The sequence below is a fragment of the Phyllobates terribilis genome, unplaced genomic scaffold, assembly GCF_046119375.1.
Source record: "Phyllobates terribilis strain yellow unplaced genomic scaffold, ASM4611937v1 Scaffold_160__1_contigs__length_4322635, whole genome shotgun sequence".
NCBI classification, from domain to species: Eukaryota; Metazoa; Chordata; class Amphibia; order Anura; family Dendrobatidae; genus Phyllobates; species Phyllobates terribilis.
Genome location: NW_027362920.1, coordinates 3602472 through 3627214, shown reverse-complemented (window position 1 = coordinate 3627214; position 24743 = coordinate 3602472). Strand labels below are relative to the sequence as shown.

The 24743-nt window shown below is 44.5% G+C and overlaps 15 non-coding genes and 2 pseudogenes across 15 annotated transcripts; all 17 read left to right on the top strand.

Moving 5' to 3' along the window:
• The first annotated feature begins 4067 nt into the window (after nt 1-4067).
• Nucleotides 4068-4261, top strand: LOC141207320 (U2 spliceosomal RNA). Its single transcript, XR_012277719.1, has one exon. It is a non-coding gene; the product is annotated as a U2 spliceosomal RNA (small nuclear RNA).
• A 1115-nt stretch (nt 4262-5376) lies between these two features.
• On the top strand, nt 5377-5567 carry LOC141207097 (U2 spliceosomal RNA). The gene has a single exon (XR_012277522.1). It is a non-coding gene; the product is annotated as a U2 spliceosomal RNA (small nuclear RNA).
• Nucleotides 5568-6682: 1115 nt separating this feature from the next.
• Nucleotides 6683-6873, top strand: LOC141207639 (U2 spliceosomal RNA). The gene has a single exon (XR_012277969.1). It is a non-coding gene; the product is annotated as a U2 spliceosomal RNA (small nuclear RNA).
• Nucleotides 6874-7988: 1115 nt separating this feature from the next.
• On the top strand, nt 7989-8179 carry LOC141207638 (U2 spliceosomal RNA). The gene has a single exon (XR_012277968.1). It is a non-coding gene; the product is annotated as a U2 spliceosomal RNA (small nuclear RNA).
• Nucleotides 8180-9294: 1115 nt separating this feature from the next.
• Nucleotides 9295-9386, top strand: LOC141207394 (U2 spliceosomal RNA; annotated as a pseudogene).
• A 796-nt stretch (nt 9387-10182) lies between these two features.
• LOC141207325 (U2 spliceosomal RNA) lies at nt 10183-10364 on the top strand. The gene has a single exon (XR_012277722.1). It is a non-coding gene; the product is annotated as a U2 spliceosomal RNA (small nuclear RNA).
• A 1115-nt stretch (nt 10365-11479) lies between these two features.
• Nucleotides 11480-11670, top strand: LOC141207637 (U2 spliceosomal RNA). The gene has a single exon (XR_012277967.1). It is a non-coding gene; the product is annotated as a U2 spliceosomal RNA (small nuclear RNA).
• Nucleotides 11671-12784: 1114 nt separating this feature from the next.
• Nucleotides 12785-12975, top strand: LOC141207636 (U2 spliceosomal RNA). Its single transcript, XR_012277966.1, has one exon. It is a non-coding gene; the product is annotated as a U2 spliceosomal RNA (small nuclear RNA).
• Nucleotides 12976-14090: 1115 nt separating this feature from the next.
• Nucleotides 14091-14281, top strand: LOC141207163 (U2 spliceosomal RNA). Its single transcript, XR_012277585.1, has one exon. It is a non-coding gene; the product is annotated as a U2 spliceosomal RNA (small nuclear RNA).
• Nucleotides 14282-15396: 1115 nt separating this feature from the next.
• On the top strand, nt 15397-15587 carry LOC141207635 (U2 spliceosomal RNA). Its single transcript, XR_012277965.1, has one exon. It is a non-coding gene; the product is annotated as a U2 spliceosomal RNA (small nuclear RNA).
• Nucleotides 15588-16702: 1115 nt separating this feature from the next.
• Nucleotides 16703-16893, top strand: LOC141207634 (U2 spliceosomal RNA). Its single transcript, XR_012277964.1, has one exon. It is a non-coding gene; the product is annotated as a U2 spliceosomal RNA (small nuclear RNA).
• Nucleotides 16894-18008: 1115 nt separating this feature from the next.
• LOC141207633 (U2 spliceosomal RNA) lies at nt 18009-18199 on the top strand. Its single transcript, XR_012277963.1, has one exon. It is a non-coding gene; the product is annotated as a U2 spliceosomal RNA (small nuclear RNA).
• Nucleotides 18200-19314: 1115 nt separating this feature from the next.
• Nucleotides 19315-19406, top strand: LOC141207386 (U2 spliceosomal RNA; annotated as a pseudogene).
• A 796-nt stretch (nt 19407-20202) lies between these two features.
• LOC141207318 (U2 spliceosomal RNA) lies at nt 20203-20385 on the top strand. Its single transcript, XR_012277717.1, has one exon. It is a non-coding gene; the product is annotated as a U2 spliceosomal RNA (small nuclear RNA).
• A 1115-nt stretch (nt 20386-21500) lies between these two features.
• Nucleotides 21501-21691, top strand: LOC141207632 (U2 spliceosomal RNA). The gene has a single exon (XR_012277962.1). It is a non-coding gene; the product is annotated as a U2 spliceosomal RNA (small nuclear RNA).
• A 1115-nt stretch (nt 21692-22806) lies between these two features.
• LOC141207135 (U2 spliceosomal RNA) lies at nt 22807-22997 on the top strand. The gene has a single exon (XR_012277558.1). It is a non-coding gene; the product is annotated as a U2 spliceosomal RNA (small nuclear RNA).
• A 1112-nt stretch (nt 22998-24109) lies between these two features.
• LOC141207629 (U2 spliceosomal RNA) lies at nt 24110-24300 on the top strand. The gene has a single exon (XR_012277960.1). It is a non-coding gene; the product is annotated as a U2 spliceosomal RNA (small nuclear RNA).
• Nucleotides 24301-24743: the final 443 nt, after the last annotated feature.

Genomic DNA, 24743 nt, shown 5'->3' with positions numbered 1-24743 from the left:
GCGCCAGAGGAGGTGTCCCTGAGACCATGTTCTTCTTCTGCTGAAGAAATGAGGAAGAAGCGGAGGGAAGAAAAGGAGTTCTGGAGGGAAGTGGCAAAGGTGGAGAAAAAGGCAGTGTCTGCGAGAATATCTAGGAAAGTGGTGGAAGCAGAGCTGCCTGAGATGATGACTTTTGGAGAGGCAATGGACGCAACAGGATGTGAAGTGCAAATCTCGGAACCCGACAGTCCTGAACACCCTTCGGGTCCTGAAAACATTGAAGATTTTTCTTCGGAGGATGATAGGGGTGCAAAGAAGAGTCGTAGGGAGGATGGTGGGGGCAGTGATGATGCAGATTTTAGTGAGCCTCAGAGGAAGATCAGAACTGCCAGAATGAGGAGTGTGGCTGGTGAAGCCAGCGGGTCGGAAACCAGCTGTTCTGTTCTGATGGCGGAGGAGGATAGTGGTGGTGCTGGATAGTGTCACCATATAATATTGTAAATGTTTTTTCTTTTTGTCCTCTTGTGAGCTTTGGTTTAGGCCAAAGGCTATTTCTTTGTGTAATTGGTGAAGGAGTAGAAGTATTATGGGATTTACCATAGTGTCCCAAAACGTAAGAGTGTTTAAAAGTAAAGTAAGAAGAGCTGCTATTTTTGAGTTTTTAGCTATGCAAAATGCATCTATTTTTTGTTTACAAGAATGTGGGGTAGTGGATGGTGTGAAAGGGGATGAATGGTCTTATGGAGCGTCTGTGTGGTCGGGGAGTGCATGTAATAAGAATGATGGTGTGGGTATTTTGGTTAAAGGAAGGGAGGTTGTTTTGAGTGATTATTTGGTTATTGAGGTGGGGAGATGTATCCTTGCTAATTTTGTATACAAGAATGTAAAGTTTTGTGTTATTAATGTTTATGCGCCAGTTGAAAAAAATGAGCGCAAAAATTTATTTGAAAAAATTAAGCTTTTTGTTCCAGGAAGAATACCTGTGGTAATTGTGGGTGATATGAACTGTGATGTGGGGAGAGTGAATGTGGATGTGTCTGGGAAAGCATTATTGGAGTTAGTGAATGATTTTGGGTTGTGTGATATGCAGCGCGTGTGTAACATGAATCCTTTGTTGAACACTTTCTTTTCTGAGAGTGGTAGGGTACAATCCAGATTGGATTATTGTTTTATTTCTAAAAATATGGTTTCTGTTAATTATAGGCAGGAAAACGTTCTTTTTTCAGATCATGTGTGTATGTTGTGTGAGTTGGATATAAAAGTTGATGGAGTGTTTGGGAGAGGATTGTGGAAGTTAAATGTTAAACTGTTAGAGAATGAAGATGTGAGAAAGGAGTATGAAAGGCGGTATGAAGAATGGTGTAAGCATAAAAATGAGTTTGGGAATGTTTGTGAGTGGTGGGACTGGGTGAAGAAACAAACAAAAATGTTCTTTAAAAATTTAGGATACAAGTATGCAGCAATTAAAAGAGAGAGTTTTGTTAAACTGAACGCGCGGTTGAGCGTTTTGTATAAGTTAAGGGAAGGAGGAGTTGAGGTGGAGGAGGATATTTTAGAGGTAAAAAAGGAGATTAGTGAGTTTTTGTTGGAGAGAGGGAGAAGCATAGTGTTTAGGGCAAAGATTGATAAGATGGAGCAGGATGAGAAATGTTCTCGGTTTTTCTTTAAAAAAGTTTTTGGAAAGAAACAGAGTATGAGCGTGGTGTATGGAGCAGATGGAAGTGAGGTGAGTGGAGAGGATATGTGTGAAGAGGTGGCTAAGTTTTATGAGGATCTGTATGCAGTGAAACAGAGGGATGAATGTTTGGAGAATGATGTTTTGAGTGTGTTAGAGAGTAAGTTGAGTGAAGCAGAAAGAGAGAGAGTGATGGGTGAGGTGACTGGTGATGAGGTATGGAAGGTTATGTGTAGTATGGCTTTGAATAAGACGCCGGGGGAGGATGGCCTCCCAGTAGAATTTTATCGTGTGATGTGGGGTGTGATTGGTAAGGACTTTGTGGATGTATGTAAGTATATGTGGGGAAACATGGAGGTGGCTGAGAGTATGCGTGCAGGTATGGTTGTGTTAATTCCTAAGAAAGGGGATTTGAAAAGTCTGAGGAATTGGAGGCCAATAACGTTACTTAATTGTGATTATAAAATCTATGCAAAACTTATGGCTAATAGGATGCGTGATGTGATAGAGAGTGTGATTGGGGATGAGCAGTGTTGTGCGGTACCTGGGAGGCGGATTCATGAGTGTGTGTGTATGTTAAGAGATTGTCTATGGGATTGCATGGGTCGTAAGAAGAGTGTATTTTTGTTAAGTTTGGATTTTGAAAAGGCTTATGATAGGTTGTCGCATGGTTTTTTGTTCAGAGTGTTGTTAAAAATGGGTTTTCCGGCTGATTTTGTTGGGCGAGTGAGAAGTTTGTATGCGGGTGTTTATAGCTGTGTTTTAATGAATGGGTATGTGGGTAGGAAAGTGAATGTGTTTTCGGGTGTGCGACAGGGGTGTCCTTTGTCCCCTGTAGCATTTATTTGTGCAATTGAGCCATTGTTGTGTATGCTGAGGAAAGATAAGGTAATTCGTGGTGTGCAAGTGCCGGGAGGTGGAGGAAAAGAATGGAAAGTGAGTGGTTATATGGATGACGTGTGTGTATTATGTGATTCTGAATGTTCGGTGAGGCGGGTGAAGTTGTTAGTGTCTATTTTTTGTGGTGCATCTGCGTTTAAAGTGAATTGGGAAAAGAGTGAGTGTAAGGGTTTTGGAGGCGGAAGTTTAAGTAGGGATGTAGGTGTGAATGTAGTGAATGGACCTATTAAAGTTTTGGGTGTGAAGTTTTCAGAGAGTTTGGATGGGAAAGAAAGTTGGGATGATGCGAAAGGAAAAGTTGAGCAGAAGTTGAATTTTTGGAAATTGAGGAGTTTATCCTTTTTTGGGAAGATTTTAATTGTTAAGAGTGTGGTGTTGCCAATATTTTTATATATTGCGGTAGTATTTCCACCAGGATATATGTGTATGAGAAGCTTGAATAGAATTTTATTTGTTTTTTTGTGGAACTCGAAAATGGAGAGAGCTAGGAGAGAAATTTTGGTTAAAAGAGTAGAAAAAGGTGGTTTGGGTTTTCCGAATTTGGACGTGTTTTTTGGTGTGAATATCGTTGTGTTTGTTTTGAAAGTGATTAGGGCGGATGGAAAGTTTTCATCTATGTGTAGGTATTTATTTGGAGCGTATTTGTTTCGTTTAAAGTGGCAAGAAAGGGATTTGCGATGTCCGATTGCTTTTGAGGTGCCTGTATGGTATGTGTGGGTTTATAAGTTTTTGGTGAGGTATGAACTGTGTGATGCAGATGTGAGATTGCTGGAGAATAAGAAGGCTGTGTATAGGATGATTGAATGTAGAGAGGTAGAATGTGGAATAAATATGGTTAGGGGTGGTGATGTGCAGAAGGTTTGGAAGAAAGTGCGGATGAGTGGTATGACCAACAAACAGAGTGAAGTTGTGTGCCAGTCTTTACATGGAGTATTACCTGTGAGAGAGTTTCAGAGGAATAGAGGTTTGGTGAGGAGTGAAATGTGTCCAAGAAATGGCTGTGGTGGAAGGGAAAGTGTGTTGCATGTTTTTTGGAATTGCCAGTATGCTAGAGATGTGATTGGGAGAATGGGGCCTTTGTGTAAAGAATTGTGTGGTGTGAATTTGTTGTCTTTTGAGTTGTTTATGTTTGGTTTGGGAATATGTGATGGGACGAAGGAAAGAGTCTTGTGGTTGATGCTTGCATGTATAAAGGAAGTGTTATGGGATGTGAGGAATGTGTATGTGTTTAAAAGGAAGGAAATTGCTGTAAAGGATAGTGTGAAGGTGATTTTGGGGAAGATGTATGTGTGTTTCCTATGGGACAAAAAGAGGAGAGGGGAAGTGGATGCGGAGGGAATATGGAAAGTTAAAAAGTGGAGATATATTGTTAGTACCTCTTGATTTTTGTTATTGTTGTTTTGAAATATGAAATAAATATTTCCGATGATGATGGGGACAGCAAATTGCGTATTGGATTTGACGCAGCTGTTTTGATGGAATTTTCCTTTGTCTGGTTTCCATAGACTGTGGAATTTCCTCGTCTGAGGAGAAAAAAAAAAAAAAAAAAAAAAATCTGTTCTTATCAGTTTAATATCTGATACGTCCCCTATCTGGGGACCATATATTAAATGGATTTTTAGAACAGGGAGATGGAAAAAGAGCTTGCTCTGTCCACTCCACGCATTGACCTGGTATTGCAGTATCTCCAGGACCGGTGCACCCCTTCTTTAATGCAGTTTCTAAAATCAGAAAGAATTGAATTCAATGTTTTTTGTTCATTTTGCTTGTTTGTCGGATTTTGGGATGGACTCTTTGGCTTTGCTTTTCTTCTCCTCATTGGATTTTTCATGTTCAAAGTTGCAGAAGCCAGATTACAAGCTCATTTTGGTTCAACTTCAGCAACTGTGCATTGCATTGCCATGTAATGTGATGCAATGCTATCTTTCTAGCTCTCCCTTTTTACTTCCTTTTGGATAAACAGACATATTAGGCAAGCATTTTGGAGCTTTCACCTAAATAACTACAGGTGGTGAGATAAGCTGCACAATATAATTGACCTTTCAGTATATTGTTGCACACACACCATCTATTTAGCAAATGCCCTTGTTATCAACAGCAGCCTTTTAAACTCACCTGAGCTAACAGGTATGTGCGCTGGTTACTCTGCTGCGCTTAAAATTTCTTTTTTGGTTTGCTACAATGCCTTTTCTGAAACGTTGTCTCCTTCTGCTGGAACACTGACTTCTTTCATTTAATGCCTGCAGACTATAAAAGAGAACCCAACCCAAAAAGTTTGGTTGATTAGTCTGTGGCATTCTGTTAAACTGTTGCTTATGGCGGTCTCTGTGAGCTTCTCAGCGACATTCAGCCAGCCAGGTATCCTGCCTGCAGTAGATGGAATGTGGCAATGGAACGCTGGCTGCGCGTGTCATAATAGGCTCTGAGCCTTTATATACCTGTGCACAGCAGCAGCCACCTTCAGTCTGCTGCTGGACAGCCAGCAGCAGCAGCAGCAGGAGAGGTATGTAATCAGGAGCCCTCCTGCTAAGGGTAGACAGCTGCTCGTTCCACCCCACCCCCCGCCTTAATTGGTTCTCCTCCCTTCCAACGGTGTTGAGGCGGGTGGGAACAGCAGGGGGTGAAGGTGCTGTGTTTAAAGAGGTGGAGTTATGCAGATCTAAAACGCGTGGATTGCAGCAGCAGCAAGCCGAAAAGTGCAGGCATGTAAGGGATCTAGAGGTTGACAACATGTCTTCTTAACGGGAGTCCAGGAGCTCATCTCCACAAATGGACTTTTCAGGATCCTTGGGTGGCTCCGTAGTTTGAAACCAATTCTGGTTATCGCTTCTCGGCCTTTTGGCTAAGATCAAGTGTAGTATCTGTTCTTATCAGTTTAATATCTGATACGTCCCCTATCTGGGGACCATATATTAAATGGATTTTTAGAACAGGGAGATGGTAAAAGAGCTTGCTCTGTCCACTCCACGCATTGACCTGGTATTGCAGTATCTCCAGGACCGGTGCACCCCTTCTTTAATGCAGTTTCTAAAATCAGAAAGAATTGAATTCAATGTTTTTTGTTCATTTTGCTTGTTTGTCGGATTTTGGGATGGACTCTTTGGCTTTGCTTTTCTTCTCCTCATTGGATTTTTCATGTTCAAAGTTGCAGAAGCCAGATTACAAGCTCATTTTGGTTCAACTTCAGCAACTGTGCATTGCATTGCCATGTAATGTGATGCAATGCTATCTTTCTAGCTCTCCCTTTTTACTTCCTTTTGGATAAACAGACATATTAGGCAAGCATTTTGGAGCTTTCACCTAAATAACTACAGGTGGTGAGATAAGCTGCACAATATAATTGACCTTTCAGTATATTGTTGCACACACACCATCTATTTAGCAAATGCCCTTGTTATCAACAGCAGCCTTTTAAACTCACCTGAGCTAACAGGTATGTGCGCTGGTTACTCTGCTGCGCTTAAAATTTCTTTTTTGGTTTGCTACAATGCCTTTTCTGAAACGTTGTCTCCTTCTGCTGGAACACTGACTTCTTTCATTTAATGCCTGCAGACTATAAAAGAGAACCCAACCCAAAAAGTTTGGTTGATTAGTCTGTGGCATTCTGTTAAACTGTTGCTTATGGCGGTCTCTGTGAGCTTCTCAGCGACATTCAGCCAGCCAGGTATCCTGCCTGCAGTAGATGGAATGTGGCAATGGAACGCTGGCTGCGCGTGTCATAATAGGCTCTGAGCCTTTATATACCTGTGCACAGCAGCAGCCACCTTCAGTCTGCTGCTGGACAGCCAGCAGCAGCAGCAGCAGGAGAGGTATGTAATCAGGAGCCCTCCTGCTAAGGGTAGACAGCTGCTCGTTCCACCCCACCCCCCGCCTTAATTGGTTCTCCTCCCTTCCAACGGTGTTGAGGCGGGTGGGAACAGCAGGGGGTGAAGGTGCTGTGTTTAAAGAGGTGGAGTTATGCAGATCTAAAACGCGTGGATTGCAGCAGCAGCAAGCCGAAAAGTGCAGGCATGTAAGGGATCTAGAGGTTGACAACATGTCTTCTTAACGGGAGTCCAGGAGCTCATCTCCACAAATGGACTTTTCAGGATCCTTGGGTGGCTCCGTAGTTTGAAACCAATTCTGGTTATCGCTTCTCGGCCTTTTGGCTAAGATCAAGTGTAGTATCTGTTCTTATCAGTTTAATATCTGATACGTCCCCTATCTGGGGACCATATATTAAATGGATTTTTAGAACAGGGAGATGGAAAAAGAGCTTGCTCTGTCCACTCCACGCATTGACCTGGTATTGCAGTATCTCCAGGACCGGTGCACCCCTTCTTTAATGCAGTTTCTAAAATCAGAAAGAATTGAATTCAATGTTTTTTGTTCATTTTGCTTGTTTGTCGGATTTTGGGATGGACTCTTTGGCTTTGCTTTTCTTCTCCTCATTGGATTTTTCATGTTCAAAGTTGCAGAAGCCAGATTACAAGCTCATTTTGGTTCAACTTCAGCAACTGTGCATTGCATTGCCATGTAATGTGATGCAATGCTATCTTTCTAGCTCTCCCTTTTTACTTCCTTTTGGATAAACAGACATATTAGGCAAGCATTTTGGAGCTTTCACCTAAATAACTACAGGTGGTGAGATAAGCTGCACAATATAATTGACCTTTCAGTATATTGTTGCACACACACCATCTATTTAGCAAATGCCCTTGTTATCAACAGCAGCCTTTTAAACTCACCTGAGCTAACAGGTATGTGCGCTGGTTACTCTGCTGCGCTTAAAATTTCTTTTTTGGTTTGCTACAATGCCTTTTCTGAAACGTTGTCTCCCTCTGCTGGAACACTGACTTCTTTCATTTAATGCCTGCAGACTATAAAAGAGAACCCAACCCAAAAAGTTTGGTTGATTAGTCTGTGGCATTCTGTTAAACTGTTGCTTATGGCGGTCTCTGTGAGCTTCTCAGCGACATTCAGCCAGCCAGGTATCCTGCCTGCAGTAGATGGAATGTGGCAATGGAACGCTGGCTGCGCGTGTCATAATAGGCTCTGAGCCTTTATATACCTGTGCACAGCAGCAGCCACCTTCAGTCTGCTGCTGGACAGCCAGCAGCAGCAGCAGCAGGAGAGGTATGTAATCAGGAGCCCTCCTGCTAAGGGTAGACAGCTGCTCGTTCCACCCCACCCCCCGCCTTAATTGGTTCTCCTCCCTTCCAACGGTGTTGAGGCGGGTGGGAACAGCAGGGGGTGAAGGTGCTGTGTTTAAAGAGGTGGAGTTATGCAGATCTAAAACGCGTGGATTGCAGCAGCAGCAAGCCGAAAAGTGCAGGCATGTAAGGGATCTAGAGGTTGACAACATGTCTTCTTAACGGGAGTCCAGGAGCTCATCTCCACAAATGGACTTTTCAGGATCCTTGGGTGGCTCCGTAGTTTGAAACCAATTCTGGTTATCGCTTCTCGGCCTTTTGGCTAAGATCAAGTGTAGTATCTGTTCTTATCAGTTTAATATCTGATACGTCCCCTATCTGGGGACCATATATTAAATGGATTTTTAGAACAGGGAGATGGAAAAAGAGCTTGCTCTGTCCACTCCACGCATTGACCTGGTATTGCAGTATCTCCAGGACCGGTGCACCCCTTCTTTAATGCAGTTTCTAAAATCAGAAAGAATTGAATTCAATGTTTTTTGTTCATTTTGCTTGTTTGTCGGATTTTGGGATGGACTCTTTGGCTTTGCTTTTCTTCTCCTCATTGGATTTTTCATGTTCAAAGTTGCAGAAGCCAGATTACAAGCTCATTTTGGTTCAACTTCAGCAACTGTGCATTGCATTGCCATGTAATGTGATGCAATGCTATCTTTCTAGCTCTCCCTTTTTACTTCCTTTTGGATAAACAGACATATTAGGCAAGCATTTTGGAGCTTTCACCTAAATAACTACAGGTGGTGAGATAAGCTGCACAATATAATTGACCTTTCAGTATATTGTTGCACACACACCATCTATTTAGCAAATGCCCTTGTTATCAAAAGCAGCCTTTTAAACTCACCTGAGCTAACAGGTATGTGCGCTGGTTACTCTGCTGCGCTTAAAATTTCTTTTTTGGTTTGCTACAATGCCTTTTCTGAAACGTTGTCTCCTTCTGCTGGAACACTGACTTCTTTCATTTAATGCCTGCAGACTATAAAAGAGAACCCAACCCAAAAAGTTTGGTTGATTAGTCTGTGGCATTCTGTTAAACTGTTGCTTATGGCGGTCTCTGTGAGCTTCTCAGCGACATTCAGCCAGCCAGGTATCCTGCCTGCAGTAGATGGAATGTGGCAATGGAACGCTGGCTGCGCGTGTCATAATAGGCTCTGAGCCTTTATATACCTGTGCACAGCAGCAGCCACCTTCAGTCTGCTGCTGGACAGCCAGCAGCAGCAGCAGCAGGAGAGGTATGTAATCAGGAGCCCTCCTGCTAAGGGTAGACAGCTGCTCGTTCCACCCCACCCCCCGCCTTAATTGGTTCTCCTCCCTTCCAACGGTGTTGAGGCGGGTGGGAACAGCAGGGGGTGAAGGTGCTGTGTTTAAAGAGGTGGAGTTATGCAGATCTAAAACGCGTGGATTGCAGCAGCAGCAAGCCGAAAAGTGCAGGCATGTAAGGGATCTAGAGGTTGACAACATGTCTTCTTAACGGGAGTCCAGGAGCTCATCTCCACAAATGGACTTTTCAGGATCCTTGGGTGGCTCCGTAGTTTGAAACCAATTCTGGTTATCGCTTCTCGGCCTTTTGGCTAAGATCAAGTGTAGTATCTTTCGAAAAGGCGGTTTTGGATGTTGGCCGCCCTAGTAGATTGATACATTAAGCACACTGGGGTTTAGGCGCTTGTTAGTACGCCAGGTGGCTAATATAGTCATCTGGTGGAAAGCATGGCCCCCCAGGATCGACGCCATTGGGCCGGGGAAGATCGAAAGCCCGAAGTGTGAAGTGCCCCAGGAGTGGTGACCCTGGGGTGCCTCAACTCACTGGGATTGGGAACCCCACTTGAGTTTATGGCACATTTGCACTAGCACTTCAATATTTCTTTCTTCACACACACCCTTATTCCGGGCCTTCTGGCCTTAGGATGGGGAATTTTTCAATTCCCGGTCGAAGGTCCGGGCAGTATTATACTGTGAAACCTTCACTATTTATTTAATTTTTTTGTCACTGTGTGTCCACTTTTTCACGTGTGTCCACGTCCTTACTAGGATTTTGTCGGGATGCGGTTCCCTTACGGGTTCCTCTCTTGGCAGGTCTAGGGTGGGAGTGTGTGGCCATCAGGTTCCGCTCCCCCCTGAACCCCCCTGGCTCTCCTCTTTCTGGAGGAGAGCGTTGTTGGCTCCCCTCTTCCGGGAGGGGAGCACAGTCTTTGGCTCCCAGTGCCTTGCTCGGGTGAGAACTCGGGCAGGTGCTGGGGGTAAGATTGGGTCGCCTCTGGCTCCGGCTGGAGGTGGCTATTTGTCCCTGTTCCTCGCTGTGGCCTTCTGGCTCGGAGGGACGGGGAATGGTTTGGGGGACTCTTCTCCTTTTGGAGAGGGTTTCAAGAAGACCAGCATCCTAGTGCACTTTTTTTGTGGCACTTGTCACTTTTTTAAGCGCACTCGGGTTTTGTACACGAATTCGGGCTTTCAAAAAAAAAAAAAAAAAATCTGTTCTTATCAGTTTAATATCTGATACGTCCCCTATCTGGGGACCATATATTAAATGGATTTTTAGAACAGGGAGATGGAAAAAGAGCTTGCTCTGTCCACTCCACGCATTGACCTGGTATTGCAGTATCTCCAGGACCGGTGCACCCCTTCTTTAATGCAGTTTCTAAAATCAGAAAGAATTGAATTCAATGTTTTTTGTTCATTTTGCTTGTTTGTCGGATTTTGGGATGGACTCTTTGGCTTTGCTTTTCTTCTCCTCATTGGATTTTTCATGTTCAAAGTTGCAGAAGCCAGATTACAAGCTCATTTTGGTTCAACTTCAGCAACTGTGCATTGCATTGCCATGTAATGTGATGCAATGCTATCTTTCTAGCTCTCCCTTTTTACTTCCTTTTGGATAAACAGACATATTAGGCAAGCATTTTGGAGCTTTCACCTAAATAACTACAGGTGGTGAGATAAGCTGCACAATATAATTGACCTTTCAGTATATTGTTGCACACACACCATCTATTTAGCAAATGCCCTTGTTATCAACAGCAGCCTTTTAAACTCACCTGAGCTAACAGGTATGTGCGCTGGTTACTCTGCTGCGCTTAAAATTTCTTTTTTGGTTTGCTACAATGCCTTTTCTGAAACGTTGTCTCCTTCTGCTGGAACACTGACTTCTTTCATTTAATGCCTGCAGACTATAAAAGAGAACCCAACCCAAAAAGTTTGGTTGATTAGTCTGTGGCATTCTGTTAAACTGTTGCTTATGGCGGTCTCTGTGAGCTTCTCAGCGACATTCAGCCAGCCAGGTATCCTGCCTGCAGTAGATGGAATGTGGCAATGGAACGCTGGCTGCGCGTGTCATAATAGGCTCTGAGCCTTTATATACCTGTGCACAGCAGCAGCCACCTTCAGTCTGCTGCTGGACAGCCAGCAGCAGCAGCAGCAGGAGAGGTATGTAATCAGGTGCCCTCCTGCTAAGGGTAGACAGCTGCTCGTTCCACCCCACCCCCCGCCTTAATTGGTTCTCCTCCCTTCCAACGGTGTTGAGGCGGGTGGGAACAGCAGGGGGTGAAGGTGCTGTGTTTAAAGAGGTGGAGTTATGCAGATCTAAAACGCGTGGATTGCAGCAGCAGCAAGCCGAAAAGTGCAGGCATGTAAGGGATCTAGAGGTTGACAACATGTCTTCTTAACGGGAGTCCAGGAGCTCATCTCCACAAATGGACTTTTCAGGATCCTTGGGTGGCTCCGTAGTTTGAAACCAATTCTGGTTATCGCTTCTCGGCCTTTTGGCTAAGATCAAGTGTAGTATCTGTTCTTATCAGTTTAATATCTGATACGTCCCCTATCTGGGGACCATATATTAAATGGATTTTTAGAACAGGGAGATGGAAAAAGAGCTTGCTCTGTCCACTCCACGCATTGACCTGGTATTGCAGTATCTCCAGGACCGGTGCACCCCTTCTTTAATGCAGTTTCTAAAATCAGAAAGAATTGAATTCAATGTTTTTTGTTCATTTTGCTTGTTTGTCGGATTTTGGGATGGACTCTTTGGCTTTGCTTTTCTTCTCCTCATTGGATTTTTCATGTTCAAAGTTGCAGAAGCCAGATTACAAGCTCATTTTGGTTCAACTTCAGCAACTGTGCATTGCATTGCCATGTAATGTGATGCAATGCTATCTTTCTAGCTCTCCTTTTTACTTCCTTTTGGATAAACAGACATATTAGGCAAGCATTTTGGAGCTTTCACCTAAATAACTACAGGTGGTGAGATAAGCTGCACAATATAATTGACCTTTCAGTATATTGTTGCACACACACCATCTATTTAGCAAATGCCCTTGTTATCAACAGCAGCCTTTTAAACTCACCTGAGCTAACAGGTATGTGCGCTGGTTACTCTGCTGCGCTTAAAATTTATTTTTTGGTTTGCTACAATGCCTTTTCTGAAACGTTGTCTCCTTCTGCTGGAACACTGACTTCTTTCATTTAATGCCTGCAGACTATAAAAGAGAACCCAACCCAAAAAGTTTGGTTGATTAGTCTGTGGCATTCTGTTAAACTGTTGCTTATGGCGGTCTCTGTGAGCTTCTCAGCGACATTCAGCCAGCCAGGTATCCTGCCTGCAGTAGATGGAATGTGGCAATGGAACGCTGGCTGCGCGTGTCATAATAGGCTCTGAGCCTTTATATACCTGTGCACAGCAGCAGCCACCTTCAGTCTGCTGCTGGACAGCCAGCAGCAGCAGCAGCAGGAGAGGTATGTAATCAGGAGCCCTCCTGCTAAGGGTAGACAGCTGCTCGTTCCACCCCACCCCCCGCCTTAATTGGTTCTCCTCCCTTCCAACGGTGTTGAGGCGGGTGGGAACAGCAGGGGGTGAAGGTGCTGTGTTTAAAGAGGTGGAGTTATGCAGATCTAAAACGCGTGGATTGCAGCAGCAGCAAGCCGAAAAGTGCAGGCATGTAAGGGATCTAGAGGTTGACAACATGTCTTCTTAACGGGAGTCCAGGAGCTCATCTCCACAAATGGACTTTTCAGGATCCTTGGGTGGCTCCGTAGTTTGAAACCAATTCTGGTTATCGCTTCTCGGCCTTTTGGCTAAGATCAAGTGTAGTATCTGTTCTTATCAGTTTAATATCTGATACGTCCCCTATCTGGGGACCATATATTAAATGGATTTTTAGAACAGGGAGATGGAAAAAGAGCTTGCTCTGTCCACTCCACGCATTGACCTGGTATTGCAGTATCTCCAGGACCGGTGCACCCCTTCTTTAATGCAGTTTCTAAAATCAGAAAGAATTGAATTCAATGTTTTTTGTTCATTTTGCTTGTTTGTCGGATTTTGGGATGGACTCTTTGGCTTTGCTTTTCTTCTCCTCATTGGATTTTTCATGTTCAAAGTTGCAGAAGCCAGATTACAAGCTCATTTTGGTTCAACTTCAGCAACTGTGCATTGCATTGCCATGTAATGTGATGCAATGCTATCTTTCTAGCTCTCCCTTTTTACTTCCTTTTGGATAAACAGACATATTAGGCAAGCATTTTGGAGCTTTCACCTAAATAACTACAGGTGGTGAGATAAGCTGCACAATATAATTGACCTTTCAGTATATTGTTGCACACACACCATCTATTTAGCAAATGCCCTTGTTATCAACAGCAGCCTTTTAAACTCACCTGAGCTAACAGGTATGTGCGCTGGTTACTCTGCTGCGCTTAAAATTTCTTTTTTGGTTTGCTACAATGCCTTTTCTGAAACGTTGTCTCCTTCTGCTGGAACACTGACTTCTTTCATTTAATGCCTGCAGACTATAAAAGAGAACCCAACCCAAAAAGTTTGGTTGATTAGTCTGTGGCATTCTGTTAAACTGTTGCTTATGGCGGTCTCTGTGAGCTTCTCAGCGACATTCAGCCAGCCAGGTATCCTGCCTGCAGTAGATGGAATGTGGCAATGGAACGCTGGCTGCGCGTGTCATAATAGGCTCTGAGCCTTTATATACCTGTGCACAGCAGCAGCCACCTTCAGTCTGCTGCTGGACAGCCAGCAGCAGCAGCAGCAGGAGAGGTATGTAATCAGGAGCCCTCCTGCTAAGGGTAGACAGCTGCTCGTTCCACCCCACCCCCCGCCTTAATTGGTTCTCCTCCCTTCCAACGGTGTTGAGGCGGGTGGGAACAGCAGGGGGTGAAGGTGCTGTGTTTAAAGAGGTGGAGTTATGCAGATCTAAAACGCGTGGATTGCAGCAGCAGCAAGCCGAAAAGTGCAGGCATGTAAGGGATCTAGAGGTTGACAACATGTCTTCTTAACGGGAGTCCAGGAGCTCATCTCCACAAATGGACTTTTTAGGATCCTTGGGTGGCTTCGTAGTTTGAAACCAATTCTGGTTATCGCTTCTCGGCCTTTTGGCTAAGATCAAGTGTAGTATCTGTTCTTATCAGTTTAATATCTGATACGTCCCCTATCTGGGGACCATATATTAAATGGATTTTTAGAACAGGGAGATGGAAAAAGAGCTTGCTCTGTCCACTCCACGCATTGACCTGGTATTGAAGTATCTCCAGGACCGGTGCACCCCTTCTTTAATGCAGTTTCTAAAATCAGAAAGAATTGAATTCAATGTTTTTTGTTCATTTTGCTTCTTTGTCGGATTTTGGGATGGACTCTTTGGCTCTGCTTTTCTTCTCCTCATTGGATTTTTCATGTTCAAAGTTGCAGAAGCCAGATTACAAGCTCATTTTGGTTCAACTTCAGCAACTGTGCATTGCATTGCCATGTAATGTGATGCAATGCTATCTTTCTAGCTCTCCCTTTTTACTTCCTTTTGGATAAACAGACATATTAGGCAAGCATTTTGGAGCTTTCACCTAAATAACTACAGGTGGTGAGATAAGCTGCACAATATAATTGACCTTTCAGTATATTGTTGCACACACACCATCTATTTAGCAAATGCCCTTGTTATCAACAGCAGCCTTTTAAACTCACCTGAGCTAACAGGTATGTGCGCTGGTTACTCTGCTGCGCTTAAAATTTCTTTTTTGGTTTGCTACAATGCCTTTTCTGAAACGTTGTCTCCTTCTGCTGGAACACTGACTTCTTTCATTTAATGCCTGCAGACTATAAAAGAGAACCCAACCCAAAAAGTTTGGTTGATTAGTCTGTGGCATTCTGTTAAACTGTTGCTTATGGCGGTCTCTGTGAGCTTCTCAGCGACATTCAGCCAGCCAGGTATCCTGCCTGCAGTAGATGGAATGTGGCAATGGAACGCTGGCTGCGCGTGTCATAATAGGCTCTGAGCCTTTATATACCTGTGCATAGCAGCAGCCACCTTCAGTCTGCTGCTGGACAGCCAGCAGCAGCAGCAGCAGGAGAGGTATGTAATCAGGAGCCCTCCTGCTAAGGGTAGACAGCTGCTCGTTCCACCCCACCCCCCGCCTTAATTGGTTCTCCTCCCTTCCAACGGTGTTGAGGCGGGTGGGAACAGCAGGGGGTGAAGGTGCTGTGTTTAAAGAGGTGGAGTTATGCAGATCTAAAACGCGTGGATTGCAGCAGCAGCAAGCCGAAAAGTGCAGGCATGTAAGGGATCTAGAGGTTGACAACATGTCTTCTTAACGGGAGTCCAGGAGCTCATCTCCACAAATGGACTTTTTAGGATCCTTGGGTGGCTCCGTAGTTTGAAACCAATTCTGGTTATCGCTTCTCGGCCTTTTGGCTAAGATCAAGTGTAGTATCTGTTCTTATCAGTTTAATATCTGATACGTCCCCTATCTGGGGACCATATATTAAATGGATTTTTAGAACAGGGAGATGGAAAAAGAGCTTGCTCTGTCCACTCCACGCATTGACCTGGTATTGCAGTATCTCCAGGACCGGTGCACCCCTTCTTTAATGCAGTTTCTAAAATCAGAAAGAATTGAATTCAATGTTTTGTGTTCATTTTGCTTGTTTGTCGGATTTTGGGATGGACTCTTTGGCTCTGCTTTTCTTCTCCTCATTGGATTTTTCATGTTCAAAGTTGCAGAAGCCAGATTACAAGCTCATTTTGGTTCAACTTCAGCAACTGTGCATTGCATTGCCATGTAATGTGATGCAATGCTATCTTTCTAGCTCTCCCTTTTTACTTCCTTTTGGATAAACAGACATATTAGGCAAGCATTTTGGAGCTTTCACCTAAATAACTACAGGTGGTGAGATAAGCTGCACAATATAATTGACCTTTCAGTATATTGTTGCACACACACCATCTATTTAGCAAATGCCCTTGTTATCAACAGCAGCCTTTTAAACTCACCTGAGCTAACAGGTATGTGCGCTGGTTACTCTGCTGCGCTTAAAATTTCTTTTTTGGTTTGCTACAATGCCTTTTCTGAAACGTTGTCTCCTTCTGCTGGAACACTGACTTCTTTCATTTAATGCCTGCAGACTATAAAAGAGAACCCAACCCAAAAAGTTTGGTTGATTAGTCTGTGGCATTCTGTTAAACTGTTGCTTATGGCGGTCTCTGTGAGCTTCTCAGCGACATTCAGCCAGCCAGGTATCCTGCCTGCAGTAGATGGAATGTGGCAATGGAACGCTGGCTGCGCGTGTCATAATAGGCTCTGAGCCTTTATATACCTGTGCACAGCAGCAGCCACCTTCAGTCTGCTGCTGGACAGCCAGCAGCAGCAGCAGCAGGAGAGGTATGTAATCAGGAGCCCTCCTGCTAAGGGTAGACAGCTGCTCGTTCCACCCCACCCCCCGCCTTAATTGGTTCTCCTCCCTTCCAACGGTGTTGAGGCGGGTGGGAACAGCAGGGGGTGAAGGTGCTGTGTTTAAAGAGGTGGAGTTATGCAGATCTAAAACGCGTGGATTGCAGCAGCAGCAAGCCGAAAAGTGCAGGCATGTAAGGGATCTAGAGGTTGACAGCATGTGTTCTTAACGGGAGTCCAGGAGCTCATCTCCACAAATGGACTTTTTAGGATCCTTGGGTGGCTCCGTAGTTTGAAACCAATTCTGGTTATCGCTTCTCGGCCTTTTGGCTAAGATCAAGTGTAGTATCTGTTCTTATCAGTTTAATATCTGATACGTCCCCTATCTGGGGACCATATATTAAATGGATTTTTAGAACAGGGAGATGGAAAAAGAGCTTGCTCTGTCCACTCCACGCATTGACCTGGTATTGCAGTATCTCCAGGACCGGTGCACCCCTTCTTTAATGCAGTTTCTAAAATCAGAAAGAATTGAATTCAATGTTTTTTGTTCATTTTGCTTGTTTGTCGGATTTTGGGATGGACTCTTTGGCTCTGCTTTTCTTCTCCTCATTGGATTTTTCATGTTCAAAGTTGCAGAAGCCAGATTACAAGCTCATTTTGGTTCAACTTCAGCAACTGTGCATTGCATTGCCATGTAATGTGATGCAATGCTATCTTTCTAGCTCTCCCTTTTTACTTCCTTTTGGATAAACAGACATATTAGGCAAGCATTTTGGAGCTTTCACCTAAATAACTACAGGTGGTGAGATAAGCTGCACAATATAATTGACCTTTCAGTATATTGTTGCACACACACCATCTATTTAGCAAATGCCCTTGTTATCAACAGCAGCCTTTTAAACTCACCTGAGCTAACAGGTATGTGCGCTGGTTACTCTGCTGCGCTTAAAATTTCTTTTTTGGTTTGCTACAATGCCTTTTCTGAAACGTTGTCTCCTTCTGCTGGAACACTGACTTCTTTCATTTAATGCCTGCAGACTATAAAAGAGAACCCAACCCAAAAAGTTTGGTTGATTAGTCTGTGGCATTCTGTTAAACTGTTGCTTATGGCGGTCTCTGTGAGCTTCTCAGCGACATTCAGCCAGCCAGGTATCCTGCCTGCAGTAGATGGAATGTGGCAATGGAACGCTGGCTGCGCGTGTCATAATAGGCTCTGAGCCTTTATATACCTGTGCACAGCAGCAGCCACCTTCAGTCTGCTGCTGGACAGCCAGCAGCAGCAGCAGCAGGAGAGGTATGTAATCAGGAGCCCTCCTGCTAAGGGTAGACAGCTGCTCGTTCCACCCCACCCCCCGCCTTAATTGGTTCTCCTCCCTTCCAACGGTGTTGAGGCGGGTGGGAACAGCAGGGGGTGAAGGTGCTGTGTTTAAAGAGGTGGAGTTATGCAGATCTAAAACGCGTGGATTGCAGCAGCAGCAAGCCGAAAAGTGCAGGCATGTAAGGGATCTAGAGGTTGACAACATGTCTTCTTAACGGGAGTCCAGGAGCTCATCTCCACAAATGGACTTTTTAGGATCCTTGGGTGGCTCCGTAGTTTGAAACCAATTCTGGTTATCGCTTCTCGGCCTTTTGGCTAAGATCAAGTGTAGTATCTGTTCTTATCAGTTTAATATCTGATACGTCCCCTATCTGGGGACCATATATTAAATGGATTTTTAGAACAGGGAGATGGAAAAAGAGCTTGCTCTGTCCACTCCACGCATTGACCTGGTATTGCAGTATCTCCAGGACCGGTGCACCCCTTCTTTAATGCAGTTTCTAAAATCAGAAAGAATTGAATTCAATGTTTTGTGTTCATTTTGCTTGTTTGTCGGATTTTGGGATGGACTCTTTGGCTCTGCTTTTCTTCTCCTCATTGGATTTTTCATGTTCAAAGTTGCAGAAGCCAGATTACAAGCTCATTTTGGTTCAACTTCAGCAACTGTGCATTGCATTGCCATGTAATGTGATGCAATGCTATCTTTCTAGCTCTCCCTTTTTACTTCCTTTTGGATAAACAGACATATTAGGCAAGCATTTTGGAGCTTTCACCTAAATAACTACAGGTGGTGAGATAAGCTGCACAATATAATTGACCTTTCAGTATATTGTTGCACACACACCATCTATTTAGCAAATGCCCTTGTTATCAACAGCAGCCTTTTAAACTCACCTGAGCTAACAGGTATGTGCGCTGGTTACTCTGCTGCGCTTAAAATTTCTTTTTTGGTTTGCTACAATGCCTTTTCTGAAACGTTGTCTCCTTCTGCTGGAACACTGACTTCTTTCATTTAATGCCTGCAGACTATAAAAGAGAACCCAACCCAAAAAGTTTGGTTGATTAGTCTGTGGCATTCTGTTAAACTGTTGCTTATGGCGGTCTCTGTGAGCTTCTCAGCGACATTCAGCCAGCCAGGTATCCTGCCTGCAGTAGATGGAATGTGGCAATGGAACGCTGGCTGCGCGTGTCATAATAGGCTCTGAGCCTTTATATACCTGTGCACAGCAGCAGCCACCTTCAGTCTGCTGCTGGACAGCCAGCAGCAGCAGCAGCAGGAGAGGTATGTAATCAGGAGCCCTCCTGCTAAGGGTAGACAGCTGCTCGTTCCACCCCACCCCCCGCCTTAATTGGTTCTCCTCCCTTCCAACGGTGTTGAGGCGGGTGGGAACAGCAGGGGGTGAAGGTGCTGTGTTTAAAGAGGTGGAGTTATGCAGATCTAAAACGCGTGGATTGCAGCAGCAGCAAGCCGAAAAGTGCAGGCATGTAAGGGATCTAGAGGTTGACAACATGTCTTCTTAACGGGAGTCCAGGAGCTCATCTCCACAAATGGACTTTTCAGGATCCTTGGGTGGCTCCATAGTTTGAAACCAATTCTGGTTATCGCTTCTCGGCCTTTTGGCTAAGATCAAGTGTAGTATCTTTCGAAAAGGCGGTTTTGGATGTTGGCCGCCCTAGTAGATTGATACATTATGCACACTGGGGTTTAGGCGCTTGTTAGTACGCCAGGTGGCTAATATAGTCATCTGGTGGAAAGCATGGCCCCCCAGGATCGACGCCATTGGGCCGGGGAAGATCGAAAGCCCGAAGTGTGAAGTGCCCCAGGAGTGGTGACCCTGGGGTGCCTCAACTCACTGGGATTGGGAACCCCACTTGAGTTTATGGCACATTTGCACTAGCACTTCAATATTTCTTTCTTCACACACACCCTTATTCCGGGCCTTCTGGCCTTAGGATGGGGAATTTTTCAATTCCCGGTCGAAGGTCCGGGCAGTATTATACTGTGAAACCTTCACTATTTATTTAATTTTTTTGTCACTGTGTGTCCACTTTTTCACGTGTGTCCACGTCCTTACTAGGATTTTGTCGGGATGCGGTTCCCTTACGGGTTCCTCTCTTGGCAGGTCTAGGGGGGGAGTGTGTGGCCATCAGGTTCCGCTCCCCCCTGAACCCCCCTGGCTCTCCTCTTTCTGGAGGAGAGCGTTGTTGGCTCCCCTCTTCCGGGAGGGGAGCACAGTCTTTGGCTCCCAGTGCCTTGCTCGGGTGAGAACTCGGGCAGGTGCTGGGGGTAAGATTGGGTCGCCTCTGGCTCCGGCTGGAGGTGGCTATTTGTCCCTGTTCCTCGCTGTGGCCTTCTGGCTCGGAGGGACGGGGAATGGTTTGGGGGACTCTTCTCCTTTTGGAGAGGGTTTCAAGAAGACCAGCATCCTAGTGCACTTTTTTTGTGGCACTTGTCACTTTTTTAAGCGCACTCGGGTTTTGTACACGAATTCGGGCTTTCGAAAAAAAAAATAAAAAAATCTGTTCTTATCAGTTTAATATCTGATACGTCCCCTATCTGGGGACCATATATTAAATGGATTTTTAGAACAGGGAGATGGAAAAAGAGCTTGCTCTGTCCACTCCACGCATTGACCTGGTATTGCAGTATCTCCAGGACCGGTGCACCCCTTCTTTAATGCAGTTTCTAAAATCAGAAAGAATTGAATTCAATGTTTTTTGTTCATTTTGCTTGTTTGTCGGATTTTGGGATGGACTCTTTGGCTTTGCTTTTCTTCTCATCATTGGATTTTTCATGTTCAAAGTTGCAGAAGCCAGATTACAAGCTCATTTTGGTTCAACTTCAGCAACTGTGCATTGCATTGCCATGTAATGTGATGCAATGCTATCTTTCTAGCTCTCCCTTTTTACTTCCTTTTGGATAAACAGACATATTAGGCAAGCATTTTGGAGCTTTCACCTAAATAACTACAGGTGGTGAGATAAGCTGCACAATATAATTGACCTTTCAGTATATTGTTGCACACACACCATCTATTTAGCAAATGCCCTTGTTATCAACAGCAGCCTTTTAAACTCACCTGAGCTAACAGGTATGTGCGCTGGTTACTCTGCTGCGCTTAAAATTTCTTTTTTGGTTTGCTACAATGCCTTTTCTGAAACGTTGTCTCCTTCTGCTGGAACACTGACTTCTTTCATTTAATGCCTGCAGACTATAAAAGAGAACCCAACCCAAAAAGTTTGGTTGATTAGTCTGTGGCATTCTGTTAAACTGTTGCTTATGGCGGTCTCTGTGAGCTTCTCAGCGACATTCAGCCAGCCAGGTATCCTGCCTGCAGTAGATGGAATGTGGCAATGGAACGCTGGCTGCGCGTGTCATAATAGGCTCTGAGCCTTTATATACCTGTGCACAGCAGCAACCACCTTCAGTCTGCTGCTGGACAGCCAGCAGCAGCAGCAGCAGGAGAGGTATGTAATCAGGAGCCCTCCTGCTAAGGGTAGACAGCTGCTCGTTCCACCCCACCCCCCGCCTTAATTGGTTCTCCTCCCTTCCAACGGTGTTGAGGCGGGTGGGAACAGCAGGGGGTGAAGGTGCTGTGTTTAAAGAGGTGGAGTTATGCAGATCTAAAACGCGTGGATTGCAGCAGCAGCAAGCCGAAAAGTGCAGGCATGTAAGGGATCTAGAGGTTGACAACATGTCTTCTTAACGGGAGTCCAGGAGCTCATCTCCACAAATGGACTTTTCAGGATCCTTGGGTGGCTCCGTAGTTTGAAACCAATTCTGGTTATCGCTTCTCGGCCTTTTGGCTAAGATCAAGTGTAGTATCTGTTCTTATCAGTTTAATATCTGATACGTCCCCTATCTGGGGACCATATATTAAATGGATTTTTAGAACAGGGAGATGGAAAAAGAGCTTGCTCTGTCCACTCCACGCATTGACCTGGTATTGCAGTATCTCCAGGACCGGTGCACCCCTTCTTTAATGCAGTTTCTAAAATCAGAAAGAATTGAATTCAATGTTTTTTGTTCATTTTGCTTGTTTGTCGGATTTTGGGATGGACTCTTTGGCTTTGCTTTTCTTCTCCTCATTGGATTTTTCATGTTCAAAGTTGCAGAAGCCAGATTACAAGCTCATTTTGGTTCAACTTCAGCAACTGTGCATTGCATTGCCATGTAATGTGATGCAATGCTATCTTTCTAGCTCTCCCTTTTTACTTCCTTTTGGATAAACAGACATATTAGGCAAGCATTTTGGAGCTTTCACCTAAATAACTACAGGTGGTGAGATAAGCTGCACAATATAATTGACCTTTCAGTATATTGTTGCACACACACCATCTATTTAGCAAATGCCCTTGTTATAAACAGCAGCCTTTTAAACTCACCTGAGCTAACAGGTATGTGCGCTGGTTACTCTGCTGCGCTTAAAATTTCTTTTTTGGTTTGCTACAATGCCTTTTCTGAAACGTTGTCTCCTTCTGCTGGAACACTGACTTCTTTCATTTAATGTCTGCAGACTATAAAAGAGAACCCATCCCAAAAAGTTTGGTTGATTAGTCTGTGGCATTCTGTTAAACTGTTGCTTATGGCGGTCTCTGTGAGCTTCTCAGCGACATTCAGCCAGCCAGGTATCCTGCCTGCAGTAGATGGAATGTGGCAATGGAACGCTGGCTGCGCGTGTCATAATAGGCTCTGAGCCTTTATATACCTGTGTACAGCAGCAGCCACCTTCAGTCTGCTGCTGGACAGCCAGCAGCAGCAGCAGCAGGAGAGGTATGTAATCAGGAGCCCTCCTGCTAAGGGTAGACATCTGCTCGTTCCACCCCAACCCCCGCCTTAATTGGTTCTCCTCCCTTCCAACGGTGTTGAGGCGGGTGGGAACAGCAGGGGGTGAAGGTGCTGTGTTTAAAGAGGTGGAGTTATGCAGATCTAAAACGCGTGGATTGCAGCAGCAGCAAGCCGAAAAGTGCAGGCATGTAAGGGATCTAGAGGTTGACAACATGTCTTCTTAACGGGAGTCCAGGAGCTCATCTCCACAAATGGACTTTTCAGGATCCTTGGGTGGCTCCGTAGTTTGAAACCAATTCTGGTTATCGCTTCTCGGCCTTTTGGCTAAGATCAAGTGTAGTATCTGTTCTTATCAGTTTAATATCTGATACGTCCCCTATCTGGGGACCATATATTAAATGGATTTTTAGAACAGGGAGATGGAAAAAGAGCTTGCTCTGTCCACTCCACGCATTGACTTGGTATTGCAGTATCTCCAGGACCGGTGCACCCCTTCTTTAATGCAGTTTCTAAAATCAGAAAGAATTGAATTCAATGTTTTTTGTTCATTTTGCTTGTTTGTCGGATTTTGGGATGGACTCTTTGGCTTTGCTTTTCTTCTCCTCATTGGATTTTTCATGTTCAAAGTTGCAGAAGCCAGATTACAAGCTCATTTTGGTTCAACTTCAGCAACTGTGCATTGCATTGCCATGTAATGTGATGCAATGCTATCTTTCTAGCTCTCCCTTTTTACTTCCTTTTGGATAAACAGACATATTAGGCAAGCATTTTGGAGCTTTCACCTAAATAACTACAGGTGGTGAGATAAGCTGCACAATATAATTGACCTTTCAGTATATTGTTGCACACACACCATCTATTTAGCAAATGCCCTTGTTATCAACAGCAGCCTTTTAAACTCACCTGAGCTAACAGGTATGTGCGCTGGTTACTCTGCTGCGCTTAAAATTTCTTTTTTGGTTTGCTACAATGCCTTTTCTGAAACGTTGTCTCCTTCTGCTGGAACACTGACTTCTTTCATTTAATGCCTGCAGACTATAAAAGAGAACCCAACCCAAAAAGTTTGGTTGATTAGTCTGTGGCATTCTGTTAAACTGTTGCTTATGGCGGTCTCTGTGAGCTTCTCAGCGACATTCAGCCAGCCAGGTATCCTGCCTGCAGTAGATGGAATGTGGCAATGGAACGCTGGCTGCGCGTGTCATAATAGGCTCTGAGCCTTTATATACCTGTGCACAGCAGCAGCCACCTTCAGTCTGCTGCTGGACAGCCAGCAGCAGCAGCAGGAGAGGTATGTAATCAGGAGCCCTCCTGCTAAGGGTAGACAGCTGCTCGTTCCACCCCACCCCCCGCCTTAATTGGTTCTCCTCCATTCCAACGGTGTTGAGGCGGGTGGGAACAGCAGGGGGTGAAGGTGCTGTGTTTAAAGAGGTGGAGTTATGCAGATCTAAAACGCGTGGATCGCAGCAGCAGCAAGCCGAAAAGTGCAGGCATGTAAGGGATCTAGAGGTTGACAACATGTCTTCTTAACGGGAGTCCAGGAGCTCATCTCCACAAATGGACTTTTCAGGATCCTTGGGTGGCTCCGTAGTTTGAAACCAATTCTGGTTATCGCTTCTCGGCCTTTTGGCTAAGATCAAGTGTAGTATCTGTTCTTATCAGTTTAATATCTGATACGTCCCCTATCTGGGGACCATATATTAAATGGATTTTTAGAACAGGGAGATGGAAAAAGAGCTTGCTCTGTCCACTCCACGCATTGACCTGGTATTGCAGTATCTCCAGGACCGGTGCACCCCTTCTTTAATGCAGTTTCTAAAATCAGAAAGAATTGAATTCAATGTTTTTTGTTCATTTTGCTTGTTTGTCGGATTTTGGGATGGACTCTTTGGCTTTGCTTTTCTTCTCCTCATTGGATTTTTCATGTTCAAAGTTGCAGAAGCCAGATTACAAGCTCATTTTGGTTCAACTTCAGCAACTGTGCATTGCATTGCCATGTAATGTGATGCAATGCTATCTTTCTAGCTCTCCCTTTTTACTTCCTTTTGGATAAACAGACATATTAGGCAAGCATTTTGGAGCTTTCACCTAAATAACTACAGGTGGTGAGATAAGCTGCACAATATAATTGACCTTTCAGTATATTGTTGCACACACACCATCTATTTAGCAAATGCCCTTGTTATCAACAGCAGCCTTTTAAACTCACCTGAGCTAACAGGTATGTGCGCTGGTTACTCTGCT